The following is a 13,674-nucleotide window of genomic DNA, read 5'->3' on the forward strand; positions in this document are numbered from 1 at the left end:
AGTGCAGTAAGAATAATAACTGACCTTATAGACTCCTTTATATCTGGTTTGCTGGAATCTTTCATAAGGAATTTCACATTGCACTTTTAAATGCCTCTTGAGGCCAAGAAACCAAGCTAAGAGTTTGCCATTAGACTTGCCTACAATATCTGTAGATGTGTATGAATTTTTTTTTTTTGGTCTTTTTTGTTTTTGCCTTTTCTAGGGCCGCACCTGTGGCATATGGAGGTTCCCAGGCTAGGGGTCTCACTGGAGCCTACGCCAGAGCCACAGCAATGCAGGATCCGAGCCGTGTCTGCAGCTCATAGCAACGCCAGATCCTTAATCCACTGAGCAAGGCCAGGGATCAAACCCGAAACCTCATGGTTCCTAGTCAGATTTGTTAACCACTGAACCACGACAGGAACTCCTGAATCTCTTCTTGAGATCCCCAAAATAGCTTGAGGTTCCTAAACCTGCCAGGAAGTGACCTTCCTTACTCACTGGGTAAGATCGCTGGGAAACCTAAGCAAGACACTAGGCTGTTTTTCCAGGGGTCTTTATTGGCTCCATAAAGTTGACCATAATTCCTGAGTGGTATCTAGTCATATCTGAATCTATGCGTGCTCTCTCAAATACAACATTAAGGTCAAAGCCTTAGTAAAATAATCAATCTTTCCAATTGTGTTCTGTTTCAAGAAGGACAAATTCCTACTGAATTTATGCAGATAACTACACTGCCATGAAAATAGGAATACTGATTGAGAATGTCTAAATTCTGGAGGAATCAGGGCAAAAAAAAATCAGCGTTTCAGTTCTATTTACAAAAATATAATTTACCAAATTACTCTAAGTCAGAGTAAGCTTAAGAGGAAAGGCTTCTTTATAACTGGAAAACAAATTTTTTTTTTTTTTTTTTATTTTTTTAGGGCAGCACGTGCAGCAAATTGAAGTTCCCAGGCTAGGGATAAAATCGGAGCTAGAGCTACTGACCTACACCACAGCCACAGCAACACATGATCTGAGCCGTGTCTGTGACCTATACCATAGCTCACGGCAATGCTGGATCCTTCACCCACTGAGTGAGGCCAGGGATTGAACCCCGCATCCTCATGGATACTAGTCGGGTCTGTGACCTGCTAAGCCACAACAGGAACTTGTGAACATTGCTTATTTTAAAAAGTATTAACTTTTTAAAATAAGCAATGTTTCAAACAAAAAGAAATCACACACAAAAATAATCATTCTCATTAGTTCATTCAGTCCCATGTAATTAACTCATATTGATCTCGATCTTTTGTTGGCGGTTTTATGAAGCTATAATAGTTTCACCATTGGGTTCTATAATTTCTTATCTAGTTCACTTATACAATATGAAAGTTTATCAAATACCTGTATTCTAGAATATGTGCCAAGAGTCTTTTCTATGAATCTGTTTGAAGATGAAACATACTTTCAAAATCATCAGAGCAAAACAATAACTAAATTACAAAAGACAAAATTTCTATGTTAGAGTTCATTTGATAAAGTGTAGTTATTTTTGTGATATACAACTTTTTTTTTTTTGTCTTTTTAGGGCTGCACCCATGGCATATGGGGTCAAATCAGAGCTGTAGCTGCTGGCCTACACCACAGCCACTGCAACATGGGACCCAAGCCGCATCTGCGACCTATACCACAGCTCACAGCAAGGCTGGATCCTCAACCGACTGAGTGAGGCCTGGGATCAAACCTGTGTCCTGTTGGATATTAGTCGGGTTCGTTACCTCTGAGCCACAATGGGAACTCCAACAACATTTTAAGATAACCAAAATTATGATGACCAGGACATATCAGATATTTAGGAATTTCATACAATTTCTGGAACACTTATAATGTGTACCTATACAGGGACAATGTAAAAAAGACTTAGTATTACTTCTTATTTGACAATGCTTCCCAGGTAATTTAACATATCGACTAAGACCAATTAGTTTAACATCTTCCTTTTTTATAAAGAGAAAGATTACATCTTTTGAAATGTTCCAGAGACCCTCGGAACATTTCAAAGTTTTCATTTAGAATTTGGTTTTGGGAAGTTTGTCAAGAATATCAAAAGGTTTTAAAACAATTGGTCAAATAGAATCATAGATCACTATGAAAAATACTTGTTATCCATTTAACCATAGTGAAAGTTAAAGATTTTATAGGCAGATACAGAAAGTTACATAGTTCTAAGCAAAACTTAACTCTTTTAATATCAAGATTTAGTTTCCTTAAGAAATCAAAGACCTGATAAAAACATAAAGCATACGAAATTATTTTGTTTTGTTTTTTCGTGTTTTTAGGGCCGCACTCTTGGCATATGGAGGTTCCCAGGCTAGGGGTCAAACTGGAGCTGTAGCCGCTGGCCTATGCTACAGCCACAGCCATGTCAGTTCCAAGCCATGTCTGTGACCTACACCACAGGTCACTACAATGCTGGATCCTTAACCCACTGAGCGAGGCCAGGAATCGAACCTGCGTCTTCGTGGATGCTAGTCAGATTCTTTTTCACTGAGCCACAACAGGAACTCCCAAACATAGGAAATTATTTAGACAAAACATAGAATCCTTGTTCTCTAGACAGATTACTATTAAAAAAAAAAATAAAGAAAAGCCTTTTACAAGTTTTTCTCAAGAGCAGACCAATAGGGAGTTTGCATTTGTGGCACATCGGAAACAAATCCGAGTAGCATCCATGATGATGTGGGTTTGATCCCTGGCCTCACTCAGTGAGTTGAGGATCTGGTGTTGCCGTGAGCTGTGGTATAGGTGGCAGATGTGGCTTGGATTTGGCATTGCTGTGGCTGTGGCACATGCCAGCAGCTATAGCTCCAGTTCAAACCCTAGCCTGTGAACTTCCATATGCCATGGGCGCAACCTAAAAAAAGAAAAGGAAAAAAAAAGAGCGGACCAATAATCCGACAAATATAGTCCGTTTAACAGAGTAAAACCAAATTCTAATTTTGTACCAGATCACTTTTGATATTAAAGCTCATTTACTTAATTAAATTCACTCCAATCTTAGCCAGTCCTAACCACACATACAGTTCCTTTCCAAATATTTCTTTTTCCACAAACCTTTTACAACTTTCAACATCCATTTTAGTTTACCCTTGTTTTCTTTCCCATTTAGAAATAATCAGCTTTAGGACAAAATCACTTTCATTTTCCTCAACAAAGAATGTCTCTCCATACCCCATACATACCCTTTCTTCCTGAAAAATATATTTTACTTTCCTTGATGCACAACTGTTTCACTTATATTTCTAGCAGCTTTAATCATGTATATTAATTAAAATACTAAACACTTATAAATCTTAATTTTTAGTGAAAACTAAGAAGTAAGCAATTGTATACTATTATATAAGCATTCTTTGACAAATGTATTAACATATTTCATAATTTCTAGAAACACATGTTTCCTCATAACACATGTTTTTTCAATTTGGCACAAAACATGTTTACAAACATCCTTAGTTCCTCTGTAAAAAGGGGTCAAAAGTAGGTAAACTTAGACTTTTCTTTTTTTTTTCTTTTTAGGGCCGCCCCCATGGAATATGGAGGTTCCCAGGCTAGGGGTCTAATCAGAGCTGTAGCTGCTGGCCTACACCACAGCCACAGCAACTCAGGATCCGAGCCATGTTTGTGACCTACATCAAAGTTCATGGTAATGCCAGATCCTTAATCCACTGGGCAAGGCCAGGGATCGAACCTGCGTCCTCATGGATGCTAGTCAGATTCATTTCTGCTGAGCCACGATGGGAACACCAACTTAGAATTGTCTAGCAACTAATGTTCAGTCTTTCATCTTATTTGAAAGTCAGATGCTCAATGAATTTAACTTATCATTCAACATATTAGAACATTAAGGTTTCTAGTAATTAAAAAGATTTTGGAAGCTATTTTTAGGTATATTTACCATAACACTTTTACTGGTAAAAAGTTTACCTAAAAATATTTATCCTACTTACATCTATTTAATTTTACTTTTTCTAAACAATTATGTTTATATTATATATGAAAACTTCATGAGACATTAAACAAAGTGAACCATCAACTCAAGCCTTTTTTTTTTCTGGCTGACAAATTTTGTGATAGTGACAACTGAGCTTATATCACTTTTAGTAAACCTAGATAGAATTAAAATGTTATACATAATGCTGATAATGCTAAAGACAGACCTGTTTTAATGAAACTAATAAACCTAAACTTTCTTTCATTTCCAAAGCTTAATCCTAAATCACATGATCTTGAAAAACATTTGGGTTAGCTTTTATTACATTTTTGAGAATTTTTTATAAGCAGTTGTTTAAGCCAATTAAAATAGCTCTTTCACAGATTAATTTTAGTATACCATATACCATCCAGAGTCAGAAAAATATCACACATCTATAGCATACATATATAAACACATACATAAACATATAGGCAGACATACAGAAATCTTATAGCTTTTGCTTAAAAAAATTTTAACTTTTCTTTTGTTAATGTGGTGTGTGACGATTGATTTGCATATGTTGAACCATCCTTGTGAACCTGGGATGAATCCCACTTGGTCATGGTGTATGATCTTTTTTATATGTTGTTGGATTTAGTTGGCTAAAGTTTTGTTGAGAATTTTTGCATCTATATTCATCAGATATTGGCCTATAAATCTTTTTTGTAGTATCTTTGTCTGGTTTTCGTATTAGAATGTCTTTGGGACTGTTCCTTCTTCTTCAACATTTTGGAAAAGTTTAGGAAGGACGGGTATAAGTTCTTTTTGTATGTTTGGTAGAATTCACCTGTGAAGCCATCTGGTCCTAGACTTTTGTTCATAGGGAGTTCATAAAAATATTCAATTTCATTTCTAGTGATCGGTCTGTTCAGTTGGTATATTTCTTCTTGATTCAGTTTTGGTGGGCTGTATGTCTCTAGAAAGTTGTCCATTTCTTCTAGGTTGTCAAATTTATTGGAATAAAATTGTTCATAGTATTCTCTTACGGTTTTTTGTATTTCTGCAGTACTGCTGAGATTTCTCCTTTTTCATTTCTTATTTTGTTTATTTGGGTTTTTTCTCTCCTCTTCTTGTTAAGTCTGGCCAGAGGTTTGTCAATTTTGTTTACCTTTTCAAAGAACCAGCTCTTGGTTTTATTGATTTTTTTCTATCGTTTTTTGAATCTTTATTTTATTGATTTCCTCTCTGATCTTTATGATTTCTTTCCTTCTGCTGACTAGGTTTTGTTTGTTCTTTTTCTAATTCATTTAGGTAGTGGGTTAAGTCATCAATTTGAGATTTTTCTTCTTTTTTGAGGAAGGCCTGTATCACTATGAATTTCCCTCTAAGGACTACTTTTATGGGATCCCATAGATTTTGAATGGTTGTGTTTTCAGTATCATTTGTCTTGAGGTATTTTTTAATTTCCTTTTTGATTTCCTCATTGACCCACTAGTTTTTAGTAGCATGTTGTTTAGTCTCCATGTAGTCAGCTTTTTCTCATTTCTCTTCCTGTGGTTGATTTCTAGTTTCATGCCACTGTGGTCAGAGAAGATAGTTGAAATAATTTCTATACTCTTAAATTTGTTGAGGTTAGTTTTGTGCCCCAGTGAATGGATTAAGAAGACGTCGTATATATACACAATGAATACTACTCAGCCATAAAAAAAGAACAAAATAATGCCATGCGCAGCAACATGGATGGAACTAGAGACTCTCATACTAAGTGAAGTAAGACAGAAAAAGAAAGACAAATATCATATGATATCACTTAGAGCTGGAATCTAATATATGGCACAAATGAATCTTTCCAAAGAAAAGAAACTTATGGACTTGGAGAAGAGACTTGTGGTTGCCAAGTAGGGGGGGAGAGAGTGGGATGGACCGGAAGTCTGGGCTTAATAGATGCAAACTATTACATTTGGAGTATATAAGCAATGAGATCCTGCTGTATAGCACAGGGAACTATATCTAATCACTTATGATGGAGCATAATGGAGGATAATGTGAGAAACAGAATGTATATACATGTGTGATTAGGTCACTTTGCTGTACAGTAGAAAATTGACAGAATACTATAAAGCAACTATAATGGAAAAAATAAAAAACATTAAAAAAATTTAAATCATGAGATAGGCATGACAGCTCAACACTTACTGGTTTACAAAAGAATAGTGGTATCCAAATTTTTTTTTAATCTTCCAAAGACATTTTTTTCTTTTTTTTCCCATTTTTTAATTACTCAAATGAATTTATCACATCTATAGTTGTATAATGATCATAACAATCCAATTTCACAAGATTTCCATCCCATAACCCAAGCACATCCCCCCACCCCCCAAACTGCCTCCTCTGGAGACCATACATTTTTCAATGTCTGTGAGTCAGTATCTGTTCTGCAAAGTTCAGTCTGTCCTTTTTTTCAGATTTCACATGTCAGTGATAGCATTTGATGTTGGTGTCTCATTGTCTGACTGATTTCACTTAGCATGATAATTTCTAGGTCCCTCCATGTTGCTAGAAATGCTGGTATTTCATTCATTTTAATGGCTGAGTAATATTCCATTGTGTATATATACCACCTCTTCTTGAGCCACTCCTCTGTCGATGGACAGTTAGGTTGTTTCCATGTCTTGGCTATTGAAAATAGTGCTGCAATGAACACTGGAGTACATGTGTCTTTGCAAGTCATGGTTTTCTCTGGATAGATGCCCAGGCGTGGGATTGCTGGATCAAATGGTTGTTCTATTTTTAGTTTTCTGAGGAATCTCCATACTGCTTTCCACAGTGGTTGCACCAGTTTACAATCCCACCAACAGGGTAACAGGGTTCCTTTTTCTCCACACCCTCTCCAGCACTTATTGTTTGTAGACTTTTGGATGAGGGCCATTCTGGCTGGTGTAAGGTGGTACCTCAGAGTGGTTTTGATTTGCATTTCTCTAATAATGAGTGATGTTGAACATCTTTTCATGTGTTTTTTGGCCATCTATATGTCTTCTTTGGAGAGCTGTCTGTTTAAATCTTCTGCCTATTTTTTGATGGGGTTGTTTGTTTGTTTGGTATTGAGCAGTAGGAGGTGTTTATAAATTTTGGAGATTAATCCCTTGTCAGTTGATTCACTTGCAAAGATTTTCTCCCATTCTCTGGGTTGTCTTTTTGTTTTGTTTAGCGTTTCCTTTGCTGGGCAGAGGCTTTGAAGTTTGCTTAGGTCCCATTTGTTTATTTTTGTTTTTACTGTCATTACTCTAAGAGGTGGATCTGAGAAGATGTTACTGTGGTTTATGTCAGAGAGTGTTTGGCCTATGTTTTCCTCTAGGAGTTTGATAGTGTCTGGTCTTATATCTAGGTCTTGAATCCATTTGGAGTTTATTTTTGTGTATGGTGTTAGGGAGTGTTCTACTTTCATTCTTTGACATGTGGCTGTCCAGTTTTCCCAGCACCACTTATTGAACAAGCTGTCCTTTCTCCATTGTATATTCTTGCCTTCTTCATCATAGATTACTTGGCTGTAAGTGCGAGGGTTGAATTCTGGGCTTTCTCTCCTGTTCCACTGATCTATATTTCTGTCTTTGTGCCAGTACCATACGGTTTTGATGACTGTTGCTTTGTGAAATAGTCTGAAATCTGGGCGCCTGATTCCTCCAGCTCCATTTTTCATTTTCAGGATGTCTTTGGCTATTCTGTGTCTTTTGTGCTTCCAAACAAACTTTAAAATATTTTGTTTGAGTTCTGTGAAAAATGTCCTTGGTGGGATCCAAATTTTTTGGCAATTGGAAAAAGCTAAGTTTATCTGTTCAGATGGCTAAAACATTTTACTACTAATATTGGTGGAGAAGACATATGAATTTTAACTCATTTAAATTTTCAAATGAACATTTCCCCCCTTTTGTTTTTCTTCTCATAGGAATTATCTCCCTGAAGTTCGTAGAATTTTTACATCTCAGAGGCATAGGGAAGGAATACAAGTTCCTCCAAGAAAAACTTGGATTTCCTAAGATCAGAATACGTATATAAGCCTTTTGAGATAAATCTTTGAGGTGTGTTGCTTATCAAAGGACTGACATATCCATCCACTTATGTTAGAAAGTTTTTCTTTCTCTCTGGGTATATTTAACTTAGGAGATGAGGCCCAGTTTTTTTATTAAGCTCTGAATATCAGCTTTGGTCATGAGTTCAGTCAGACCAATGGTCTCCTATCTTATTTTATACCTTTTACAACAAATCTTTCAACAAAGCAATTTTGGAATTTTGAAGCCTTTTGGAGTTTTTGGCATACCAATTAAAATAGGTATTCCATTCTGTTTGTTTGATTTGGGAGCCCTTGCTTTTAAGTGCACTCTTTAAATGTATCTAATTGGAATGTTCCCCATAATGGCCATTGTAATTCTAGGTTGTAATTTCCTTGAGGGCTGGCTACATTTTGTTAAGACAATAGTTAACAACTGAGGTTTAATCCACATTTTCTATTCAGCCATATCTAGTTGCAAATGGGGTGGCACTCACTTTTTTGCCTGGCCATCTTTTTTTGGAAATATTTATAGGTTTTAAGACCACAGGTCTTAACATTTAAAATTATTTTTATTTGCCCAATTTCCAAACAGTACCTTTTGTTCCTTTTTCTCCTTCTTTTTTTTTCCTTTTTAGGACCTATCTGCAGCATATGGAAGTTACTAGGCTAGGGGTCGAAATGGAGCTGCAGGGGCTGGCCTACACCACAGCCACAGCAATATGGGATCCAAGCCACATCCACGACCTACACCAAAGTTCATGGCAAGGCGGGATCCTTAACCCACTGAGTGAGGCCAGGGATTGAACCCCCAACCTCATGGATACTAGTTGGGTTCATTGCCACTGGGCCACAATGGGAACTCCCTTTTTCTTTGTTTTCTTAAGTGCAGAATAATTGTAATTCCATTGTCCAATTTGTCACAGTATCTGCAAATGTCTGAAGGCAAATAGGAAGAGGTCTAAGAAATTTTGATTTTTCTTCTAATTTCTGTCCTTCCATCTTTTTAAGGGAGTCCATAAGCCTAGCAATAATACAATTGTTTAGGATGAGAGGTCTCTAAAAAAAACTTTTTTTCCTTCAAATATAGCCAATTCAAAGGTTCCGCCATCTGGCCATTGATGAGTAGAATGTTATATTAATCTATAGCAACCCAAACCAATAAACCTTTTTTTTTCTTTTCTTTTTACAGTCACACCAGTAGCATATGGAAGTTCCCAAGCTAGGGGCTGAATCAGCTGCAGCTGCCAGCCTATGCCACAGCCACAGTAACACTGGATCCCAGCCACACCTGTGACCTACATCACATCTTAGAGAAATGCCAAATCCTTAATCCACTGAGTAAGGCCAGGTATCAAACCTTCATCCTTATGGACACTATGTCAGGTTCTTAACCCACTGAGCCACAATAGGAACTCCTATGGTTTAACCAAAGACAGCAGGCAGGCACTATTGGAATAGGGCTTTTACAGCCCTAAGAAGACAAGGTTGAAACAACAAGGTCCCCTTTTGGATTTATGATAAATTCCATGAGAGCTACTACAGTCGAACAAAGAGACACAAGTTGTAAGCCCAGGTTGTTACTTGTGCTTTTGACCAACTGGCTACAGTTGTTAGTCTACTAGACTAACCATGAAATACATGCTGGTATGTTTACCTTCCAGCTGATGGAGATCAGAGAGAGTATTCTCACTGAACATGTAGCTAAGATCTCAATATATAGACTAAGACAAACAGTACAACAGATTGAGACAGCAAAAATCGGTGACCATCTTTCAGAGGAAAAGAATCAATAAAAATCAAAAGTAGTCATTAAACAAAACGTTACTAGAATCACTGTGACCTAAGGAGCTAGTTCCACAAATATTTTTGCCTGCTAATTTACATTTAGAGAAAGAAATATAACGACTCTTACCACTCTGGCTTCCAACAGACCCTGCTTGGCCCTACCAAGCAAAGTGAAAAGGGGAGAGAGAACAAGATAAGAAAACAGTTAAAATATTGGAGGGTGGCAGTACTGAAGAAGCTGGAGAAAGAGGCTTGTGCATAGAGAAGAGATAAAGGAAGAGAAATTTTGGTAAAATAACAGAGATGGGTAAAGAAGATTTCCTTTTTTTATTTTAAATTATTTTTATTTTTTCCATTATAGCTGGTTTACAGCATTCTGTCAATTTCCTACTGTACAGCAAGGTGACACAGTCACACATACATATATACATTCTTTTTTCTCATATTATTACGCCCCATCATAAGTGACTAGATATAGTTCCCTGTGCTATACAGTAGAATCTCATTGCTTATCCATTCCAAAGGCAATAGTTTGTAACTATTAACCCCAAATTCCCAGTAAGTCCCACTCCCTCCCCCACCCCACCCCTTGGCAACCACAAGTCTGTTCTCCACGTCCATGATTTTCTTTTCTGTGGAAAGGTGCCATATATTAGATTCCAGATATAAGTGATATCATATGCTACTTGTCTTTCTCTTTCTGACTTACTTCACTTAGTGTAAGAGTCTCTAGTTCCATCCATGTTGCTGCGAATGGCATTATTTTGTTCTTTTTTATGGTTGTATAGTGTTCCATTGTGTATATATACCACAACTTCTTAATCCATTCATCTGCTGATTCAACTTTTAGGTTGTTTCCATGTCTTGGCTATTGAGAATAGTGCTGCAATGAACATATGGGTGCATGTGTCTTTTACAAGGTAAGTTTTGTCTGGATATATACCCAAGAGTAGGATTGCTGGGTCATTTGATAGTTCTATATTTAGTTTTCTGAGGTACCTCCATACTGTTTTCCATAGTGGTTGTGCCAATTTACACTCCCACCAACAGTGTAGGAGGGTTCCCTTTTCTCCATACCCTCTCTAGCATTTGTCATTTGTAGACTTAATTAATGATGGCCATTCTGAGTGGTGTGAGGTGGTACCTCATAGTAGTTTTGATTTGCATTTCTCTAATAATTAGTGATGTTGAGCATTTTTTTTCATGTGCTTGTTGGCCATCTGTAGGTCTGGTTTGGAAGAGACTGGTAAAGAAGATTTTCATCAAGTTTTGCTAGGTAGTATGCAATTACACCTCCACCTCTCCACAAAGTCTTCAGTTAAATTCCGTATTGTTTATTGGTGATATTGGAGTCCATTTTGACCATTACTTGGGAGACCCCATTACCTTGAGATTAACCTCATAAAGGGTACAGAAGGAAACAGAAAATGTCAGGGCTCAGCTGTCTTCATTACCTAAGAATTGCTTCAATTCTCAAGTTACCCTTCTTCTCTACAGTCTCTCTTATTGTTCACTATTCTCTTCTTGAAACAATCTTCCCTGGGCTTCCATGATGCCCCACTTCCTGGTTTGACTTATTTTACCATTCATTTCGTGGGATTCTTTTCCTCTTCCCTATTCTTTAAATACTAGTGAATCTCAGGGTTGCTCCTTGGGTCTCTTTTTACTCATTCACCCAGGTCTGCAAATGCCATCTATATAATCAATATGCTGATGAATATCAAATCTTTTTTCAAACCCCAGTCTTCATACATAACTTCTTTTTTTCTTTTCTTTTTTCTTTTTTTTTTTTTTTTTTTTTTGTCTTTTTAGGGCCGCACCCTCATAGGATATGGAAGTTCCCAGGCTAAGGGTCTAATTGGAGCTGCAGCTGTTGGCCTACACCACAGCCACAGCAATGCAGAATCTGAGCCACATCCATAACCTACGCCTCAGCTCACAGCAACAGCAGATCCTTAACCACTGAACAAGGCCAGGAATCGAACCCACAACCTCATGGATACTAGTCAGATTCATTACCGCTGAGCCAGGGTGGGAACTCCCCTACATAACCTCTGTTCACATATGCAACAGCCTTGAGAATGGTTCCACTTGAATGTCCCACAAGCACTCCAAATTCAAAACAGAATCCATCAGCATCCCATTACCTCATCCCTCAAAACTGTACTTCTTCTTGTGTCCCAGGTATGAGGAAATGATATCACTTGCTTACTCAAGGCCAAAGTCTTGTTCTTACCCTTGACTCCTTTTTCTCTCTCCTACCAACCATTAGTCATCGAGTCCCATCAACTCTAACTCTTAAGATCTCCTGACTTTGTCATTTTCTTCCCACCCCAATCAACATGACTTAACCCATTCCATCAACATCATCTCTTATTTGGATACTCTAACAACCTTTGAACAGGTCATTCACTCCAGTCCTACCCCTGCCCCTCCTCTATGCCTCATACCTTGTCTCTCTTTCTTATACTTTACATTTGGCTCTCCCAAATTACTTGTAATTATGTAAACTTGCCAGGTTTTTTGCTACTTCTTTTCTCATTGTAATTGTCTATTTTCTTGTGGTAGTTTCAATACATGTCTACATATTGACCCTTGTCCAATGAAGGGGTAGAGTCTAATTCCCTTCCCCTTGAATACGAGTGAGCTTATGTCATTGCTCAAAGGAACAGACTGCACCACAAATGATGCTGTGTGACTTCTGAAGCAAGGTCAGAAAAAGCCATGCAACATCCTCTGGTTTCTCTTGGGTTATTCATTCTTGGACACTGATCATCATGCAGTGAAGAAGTGGGAGGACTATACAGATGGGCTATATTGCAGCATTGTGGCCCCAGCAAAGATGTCAGCCTACAGCCAGTATCAACCTCCAGATAGGTTAGTGAACAAGACTTCAGGTGATTCCAGCCCCCTGGCCATTGAACTTCCCCAGAAGATGTAAAACAGAGGGGATCTTGTGCTCTGACCCCTGCCAAAATTAGAGATTTCTGAGCAAAATAAATTATTGGGTTTTTTTTTTTTTTTTTTTTCAGCATTAGGTTTGGATGGCTTTTCAGGCAGCACTACATAGAAAACCTTGTTCATTTTCTCAGGACAGTGTCTGCTTAACACATATCTGCAGAACCTGGCATATAATAGGTGGTACATATGTAATGAATATGGATGAAAGAATAAAATATGGCTCAAACTTTTGAAAAGCAATTTCAGAGGATGAGATTTACTGAAAAGACAGAGGCCTTCTTTGAGACTTGGGATTTGTTTTGAGGAAAACAACTACTATTGACACAAGTCTCATGGCTAAAAGTGAGTTTCTGCTCTCTGCACCATTTCACATTCCTGGGAGAAGAAACAATATGCCTAAGCCACACTTGACTAAAGGTCTGTCTCATTGTCCTTGGCACTTCAACTCAGTTGCCCAGAATGAGGAAAATCACATTCTCTTACAGTCGTGATCTCAGAATGTATGAACATGTGTCTGAGGAACAATTTGTAAAATACTCCATTCACTCTATATAAGAGTGGCAGCCTTAAAAAACCGCATATAGTTTCAGAGTTATGCATTGTTAATCAAAAGCAGGATCCTTAATCGCTCCCATAGCTTTTGGAGGCCTTTTCTTACTTTTGGGGGATAACTCATAGGTATTGCTTATCAACTCCCTTCTGAGAACATCACCCCTCTCTTCTTGGTCTGCACATAAAATCTTGTCATCTGTTCTTTGCTAAAGACTCTTTTCATGAATATGTCAGTGGTTGTCTCTGGGGCAGGGGGGCAGTGCACATGCACACGCACTGGTAGCAGCTTTACAGGTTCACACTTTAGGTAAAACTGGAAAACACACCCTCTCCATGCACATCTAGTCATGTTGTCTTTGTCACACACCCAACAGGCACCTTCTCTGAG

The sequence above is a fragment of the Sus scrofa genome, chromosome 1 (assembly GCF_000003025.6).
Source record: "Sus scrofa isolate TJ Tabasco breed Duroc chromosome 1, Sscrofa11.1, whole genome shotgun sequence".
Classification (NCBI taxonomy): domain Eukaryota; kingdom Metazoa; phylum Chordata; class Mammalia; order Artiodactyla; family Suidae; genus Sus; species Sus scrofa.